Consider the following 7,708-nt stretch of genomic DNA (forward strand, 5'->3'; position numbering starts at 1 on the left):
AAAGAATGGAGATTGTTCTGAAAATCTCCAAGTGCCTCTCCCGCTCTTTTCTCTCCCTTTTTTCCTTTTCTTTCTTTCTTTTCTTCTTTCCTAATTTTTCCCAGGCCTCCTTTTGGTCTTGGTGTCTCTGCTGGTTGCGCTCCTATTTTTGGAGTCTGGATATATTGGGAGGGAACATTTGGTTCTTGAAGGAGAAGCCAGTTGTCCTTTGGGTATGAGGTTTGGGGGACAGGATAACCACAGCCCCCTTCCCTTGAGTTCTGCACCAGCTCTCTCTCCCTCATATTCCTCTGCTTCTGTCTCCTTTGTGCCTCCAGCTGGGAGCACCTTACTTTGAAAACAGACATTGGGAAGTATTCTGGGAGCTAGAAGAGCTGGGTGTGAAGAAGAACTGGGCATGGTTTCTGTTTGTCTTGGAGAATTTCTCAGGTCCACAGCTGGGAGAGGTCAGGAAGATTTGGAAGCACCTAGAGATGGCCATTTGGTGTCTGGAGCACCCTGAGCCCAGATGTAGTGTCTGGCCACAGCCCAGGAAGCTGGCCATGCTGCTGTGGCTGTGCCACCACAGGGCTGCCTATGCAGCTTTCCCCAACAGAGCGTCAGTTTCCAGGAGTTGTCATCTCTGGCTCATATGTGGTTTTGTCTCAGCACCTGAGCTCAACCTGTGGCTTCCCTACTCTCCTTGGCTCCTGATCTTGGCTCTTCTGCCCCAGCATATGCCTTTGTCTCTAGCACCTGCTGCCGCCCAGAACCATCCATAGCCATTCTCTAATGTAGTGCTTGCCAGTCTCCCTTGTGACCATCTCCTGCCCTTTGTACTAGGGACACATATGGCTAGTGTCTCAGTTTGTGTTCCCCTGGAAGCAGAACTGAGCAGACTTGGGTACAGATAGTTTGAGAGGTGGCAACAGGTAGCAGGAGTGAGGATGGGGAAAGTGAGGCCGATACAGTTGCCAGTGAAAGAGTGTGCTCTCAAGAGAGCTGCTGCAGGCAGTGGGGCTCGACTCCACCAGGCCCTCTGAGCTGGACACAGAATGGCCCCCAGAGTTATTCTTCCAGGGTATTTATTCACAGACGTCTGTCCCCGATTGGCTCAGGGGGCATAAACTCACCCAGACTTCTGCACAATGCTTGGTGTGTGTGTGTGGAGGGGGGTGTGTTGGAGGGCTGAGCACCTTCTCCTTGGAGAAGTTCCTGGGGCAGAAAGCTTGAGAGAAATATGAGGTCCTGTTTGAGGTGAATTGGGTTGGAACACATTCCCATGGCACTGACCAGCATAGCTATGGCTGAAATCAGAAGTGGGTGGGGAGAATGTGAGGTGGGTACCAACAACATCCACCCTTGGCACCATCCCACGTGCCCATCTCCTCTCACCGTCTCCTCCCTCTCAATCCCCAACTGCCTCCAGCAGTTCTGAGCTCTGCAGCCCCAGCCTGACTGAGCTGCACACACAAAGGATGTCACAGACCAGGCAGGGACATAAACAAGTGAGGCAGGATGGGGGCAGTAAACAGGAACTGGTGGGGACTGGTAAATCAGGGAGTACGAACCCATAATTAAAACAAACACATCGAGCGAGAGATGGTGGCCCACACGTGTAGTTCCAGGTCCTCAGGAGGCTGAGGCAGGAGGATGACTTGAGCCCAGGAGGGGTTTGAGTCCAATCTGGGCAATACAGCGAGATCCCATTTCTAATAAATAAATAAATAACATTGATTACTTTTAAAAACCACACATGCAGTCTCTTAGACAAACATATTAGGGGGCTAGAAAATTTGACCTGGAGAAGTGACTTTTGGGAAGTTTTCACTCACTTTTTTGCATTCTTCCCAACTCCAGCTGTGAGTGTTGGGGACTGTTTGAAAGTGAGTCCTGGGGAGAGGGGCTGAGAAGGGGCAGGAAAGCCCATCTACAAGGCCAGTGGCTTTTCCCCCAACCCAGTCCTTCCCAAATTCCCACAGCCTCCAGATCCCTGCAACCCTCCCTCCCGCTTAGCTCAATAGCTCTTGAAAGTTCTCTAATCACCTCTCTGCTTCCTGCATTAATAAGCCTCTCATCTCACTGATGGCAATCAGAATATTTGCTTATGAAAGGGACACGGTTAATAACACGATTGCTCCCCTCCGCCTCCTTCCTTCCTCTCCTTCCCCCTCCCCTTCCCTCGCCCTCCACACAATTCTCTCAATTAACGATAGGCAGAAATTAATTTTTCCCCTCGATCGAAACAATTGCAGGGAAGCGGATTGCCAGCGTGGCTTCAGATAGGGACGGCTCCCAGCAGAGTGGAGAGAAAGGAGCGAGATGCAGGAGATAAGCAGGCTCTATCTGCAGGCACAGGACAGAGTAATACAAATGTTATCCTTAGAAATGTACTTAAAGAGGATATGTTTATAATTCGGAGGGGATTTTCGGGGGCTCTCCTGCCCTCCCTCCCTCTCCAGGGCACTCCACTCAACTCACTTCTGCATACAGAACCCAGAGTTTGTTGGGAATTTTGATCCTGTTGCCTCGAAATGAGTGGCATGGGCCTGCGGTGAGAAGGGAGATCAGGTTATGTAGGGGGTTTTGGCCATGGTCTGGGCCCAGGGCTTAGGCCACTATTGATAGGGCTCTCTTTGTGGCCAAGTGCCAAACACCAGGTGTCAGGTCTGACTGTTGTGTGGGCTTTTCAGGTGAGGGCCTGGCTTATCTGCCATCTTTACCAACCCTTCTGCACCGGCCTGCACTCCTGGCATGGGCCTCCCTCCCAGCCCACTCCACCACCCAGGTAGAGAAACAGAGTCCCGTGTGGAAGCCAAGATCGTATCCCAGCACAATGGGCTTAAGAACACAGACTCCAAAGCCCGAAAGCCTGAGTTTGAATCCAGCTCTGCTGCTTCACAGCTCTGTGATCATAGGCAAGTTACTAACCCTCTCTGTGTCTTGGTTTCCTCATCTGTAAAACAGGAGCCACATCTACCGAGCAGGGTTGTTATGAGGATTCAGTGAGTGAATATTAGTAAGTGCTTAGAACAGTATGTGCCATGCAGCAAGGGCAAATGCTATTTAAACGTCTGGCAATATATATATATATATTTTTGAGATGGAGTCTCACTCTGTCACCTAGGCTGGAGTGCAGTGGTGTGATCTCGGCTCACTGCAACCTCTGCCTCCTGGTTCGAACGATTCTGCTGCCTCAGCCTCCGGAGTAGCTGGGATTACAGGTGCCTGCCACCGCGCCTGGTTAATTTTTTTTGTAGTTTTAGTAGAAAGGGGGTTTCACCACCTTGGCCAGGCTGGTCTTGAACTCCTGATCTCGTGATCCACCTGCCTCGGCCTCCCAAAGTGCTGGGATTACAGGGGTGAGCCATTTTTACTTTTTCCTTTTTTTTTTAAAAAAAGCCTGTACTGTTGTGGTAGTCAGAAATGTGTTGATCCATTGATTCCACAAACATTTACTGTACACCGGTCCTAGGGAGGATACAGACGTTTTAAAGATTTGGTAGTCTCTACACTTGACTTATAAGCCACCATAGCATGGGCAGAATTCGCCATAATCACAGTGTGTGAAGAGCGCTATAGGATTTTAGAGAGATTCAGCCCGGACAATCAGGGTTGGCTTCACGGAGGAGGGGGTATCTGAGCTGAGCTTTGATGAATACGTCAGATTTGGGGGAAAGGTTGCTGCTGGATAGAGGGGCAGGAAGAACGAGCGTATCTAGTTGTAATGCCAACAGGTCAGGGGGGGAAAGTTGGGGAATGGGGTGGGGGGAGGAAGAATTAGACTGGCCCCTTCCACCATCGCCATCCTTCTGTGTTCACCCACCCCCGCTCCGTCCCAACTCTCCCTTCCTCTTCACATCCAGGAAAGATTAACTTCTCTCCGTGCGAGAAAGTTATCATTAGCCAAGAATTAAAAGAGTGATTAATGATGCGCCCTCCCCCCGCCCCCTCCCCAAGGCCTTATCTGGTGGCGGTCAGCTGGACAATGCGGCAGGGTGGGAGGGGGAAGCGAGGGCGACGGAGAAAATGGAAAACAATAAATATTAAGCGCAAGAAAAAAGGGAGCGCAGCGCCGTTCCCACTTGTTAGATTGAAGGCGCCTCTCCAGAGGGGGGAAGGCTCCAAATTGCTAATTAGCGCCTGTGAAAAGGCCTGGCTCTGATATGCGCGCCGCTGAAAGGCCGACGTTAATGAAGCCGCGGCGCGCCCGCTTCCCTTTGACTGGCCTTCATCCCTCCTCCGCGCCCCGGGCCGGCCCGAACAATGCGGCGGGGAGCGCAGGCTCCCCCAGGCCTCGCCGGGACGGCCCGGGCAGCGCGCGCGGGGGGCGGCGCGGCGCCGGCGAAATGTGGAGGGGGAGATAAGGCCGAGCGCAGGGAAGAGGCTCACTCCCAGGGGCCCAGGGAAAATTTGCAGTTATTATGAAGGAGATGAAACAGATTAAAAGCCCTTGTGTTCGCCGCTTTGCCCCTTTATTTAGTGGCTTCATCTACGAGATGAAAGAAGTTGGAAATGACTTTCTCTGCTTTGCGCGGCAAGAAGCTTCATGGCACATTTCTTGACTTTATTCCTTCTTTTGTTTCTCTCTTCCTTGCCTTTAACCCCTGAAAGGCTTCACTTTGCGGCCACAGGCACTTAAGGGCTGGGAGGCAGGGACTGGCAGGGGCCTCCTCCGGTGACCGCTCGCAGCCAGACCTTGCCGATCTTTGGCTTTTGTCTCTGAGGGCAATGGCTGAGGCAGGCAGGTGGTGAGCTTGCCCTTCTTGGAGGGCTCCAAGAGGAGGCTGCATGACCCATTTTCCAGATGGGTTGGAGGCTCCTGGAATGCCCTGGGCCTGTCCCCAGAGGGAGGTAGAGCGCTGTGCTTGAAAGCATAGGGACTCCAGAGCCACATCCCCTGGGTTCAAAGCTACCCCCTTGCTAAGATCTTGGGCAAGACATTTAACTTCGCGGTGCCTCAGTTTCCCATCTGTAAAATGGGGATGATGATATTAATTCTAATACCCACTTCACAGGTGCAGTAGACACTGTGTGAACGTCCCTGATTTTTCATGCCTCTGTGTATCTACGCCTCTTGCTACTGCATTTCCATACTGACTCTGGGCTTGGCCACTTGACTTGCTTTGGCCAATGTCAGTTACAAGGTTGAGTCAAGCAGAGACTAGAAGAAGTGCTGTGTGTTTCTGCCTCCTCTCTTAGAATCCTACAACGGTTATGAGAATATACTAGGGCTGGCCTCTGGTCATGAGAACATGACTATGCCATCTATCTCAGGCATGTGGGAGACATGAGGAAGACAGTTAAGTTGTCCCAGACCAGGACATCCTAGAACATCCAGTCCCCAGCTGACTGCAGATGCAGGAGCAAGCCCAGCTAAGATCAGCCAAGCCTAGGCCAGATGAGGAGAACTTCCCAGCCAGCATATGAACTTACAAGAAGTCATAAGTGAGTGCTGTTTCAAGCAACTAAATTTTAGGGTGACTTGTTATGAAGCATTAAATTGATGCCTAGAAATCAGGCATTGCTATAAACCAAACCAAAACCAAAACCAACTCTAACACATATAGTAGTAGCTTTGGGATTAGAAAGCAAGTAGAGGCTAGAAAAGATGATAAAGAAACTGGCTAGGCACAGTAATCCCAACACTTTGAGAGGCCGAGGTCGGGGGATTGCTTGAGCCCAAGAGTTTGAGACCAGCCTGGACAACATAGCGAGACCCCGCCTCCACAATAAATAAAAAATTAGCCAGGCACAGTGGTATACACCTGTAGTCCTAGCTACTCTACTCAGGAGGCTGAGGTGGGAGGATCTCTTGAGTCCAGGAGGTCAAGGCTGCAGTGAACTGTGATCATGCCATTCATAGAGTGAGACCCTGTCTCAGAAAGAAAAAAAGAAAAAGAAAGAAAGGAAGGAAGGAAGGAAGGGAAATTACTATAGTAGGCTAGAAAAGAAGGTGACCCATATTATGTCTAACAAAATAATAGGTCAAACTGTTGTCTGTGGTAATTCGGAAGATAGAAGTACTTAATGAACTTATGAATTTGAGCAATGAGATTTCCAGGTAGAAGGCTGAAAGGATGAAACGGCTCTTACTAACTGAATTTGATAAGGTACTAGGAGAAAGATGTGCTGAAGAAAAAAATGACCGGTTTATTAACATAATTTAGAGGGAATATAAAAGGCCCAGAACTTGCTGAATTGGAGCAATTTCCCAATCCTTATCCCCAGTTGTTCCAGCCAGTAAAAGACTCTCAGTGTACTACAAGACCTAAGACTTTCACTTTAGGCATTAATAGAATAACAGGGACTGTGTTTACCCTCGCACCTAAACAATTGAAGGAATACAAAAATTTCCAGAATCCTACAAGGTAAAATTAATAATATCTGGAAAACAATAAAAATTATGAGACACAGAGAAGCAGGAAAATACACTTATACAGAAAAATCAATCAATAAAACAGACCCAGAAATCACACAGATGACAGAACTAGTAGTCAAGATTAGTAGTCTACTAGTAGGACCAGTAGATGATTGACTTGTAGAAAATTAAATTATAGCAATTATAACTATATTTTATATGTTTAATAAGGTAGAAAAATCCATGAGCATACTAAGGAGAGACAGGGAAGATATAAAAAAGCTCCAAAACCTGGGTGCAGTGGCTTACGCCTGTAATCCCAGCACTTTGGGAGGCAGAGGTGGGTGGTGGATCACCTGAGGTCAGGAGTTCAAGATCAGCCTGACCAACATGGAGAAACCCTGTCTCTACTAAAAATACAAAATTAGCTGGGCTTGGTGGCACATGCCTTTTAATCCCAGCTACTCAGGAGGCTGAGGCAGGAGAATCACTTGAACCCGGGCGGTGGAGGCTGTGGTAAGCCAAGATCATGCCATTGCACTCCAGCCTGGGCAACAAGAGTGAAACTCTGTCTCAAAAAAAACAAAAGCAAAAACAACAACAACAACAACAACAACAACAACAACAACAAACTCCAAATCTAACTTCTATATGACTACAATGTCTGAGATGGAAAAATGTATTGGATGTGATAAATAACAGGTTATACACTGTGGAAGAAAAGCCTGGTGACTTTGAAGATACAGCAATATAAACTATCTAAAATGAAACACTCAGAGAAAAAAAATCCCTAAAAAACAAAAAAGAAAAACAGTAAGGAAGGAAGGAAAGAAGGAAGGAAGGGCAGATGAACAACTTAAAGTGACCTAATATATGTGTAATTGGAGTTCCAGAAGCATAGCCATACATCGGAGATATTGTGGTTTCAGTTCCAGACCACTGCAATGAAACTAATATTTCAGTAGAGTCACATAATTTTTTTGATCTCTCAGTGCATATAAATGTTTGTTTGTTTGCTTGTTTTTGTTTTGTTTTATTTGTTTTTTTAAGACAGGGTCTCACTCTGTCTCTGAGACTGGAGTGCAGTGGCATGGTCACAGCTCAGCCTCAGCCTCCTGGGCTCAAGAGATTCTCCCACTTCAGCCTCCTGAGTAGCTAAGGCCACAGGCGTGTATCACCATGCCTGGCTAATATTTCTGTTTTGTAGCGGCAGGGTTTCACCATGTTGTGCTGGCTGGTCTTGAACTCCTGAGCCCAGTCTGCTCACCTCAGCTTCCCAAAGTGCTGGGATTAAAGGCGTGAGCCACTGCGCCTGGCCGTGCATATAAAAGTTTTGTTGGCTGGACACGTTGGCTAAAAAAGTTTTGT

Source organism: Pan paniscus, chromosome 15 (genome assembly GCF_029289425.2).
Source record: "Pan paniscus chromosome 15, NHGRI_mPanPan1-v2.0_pri, whole genome shotgun sequence".
Classification (NCBI taxonomy): domain Eukaryota; kingdom Metazoa; phylum Chordata; class Mammalia; order Primates; family Hominidae; genus Pan; species Pan paniscus.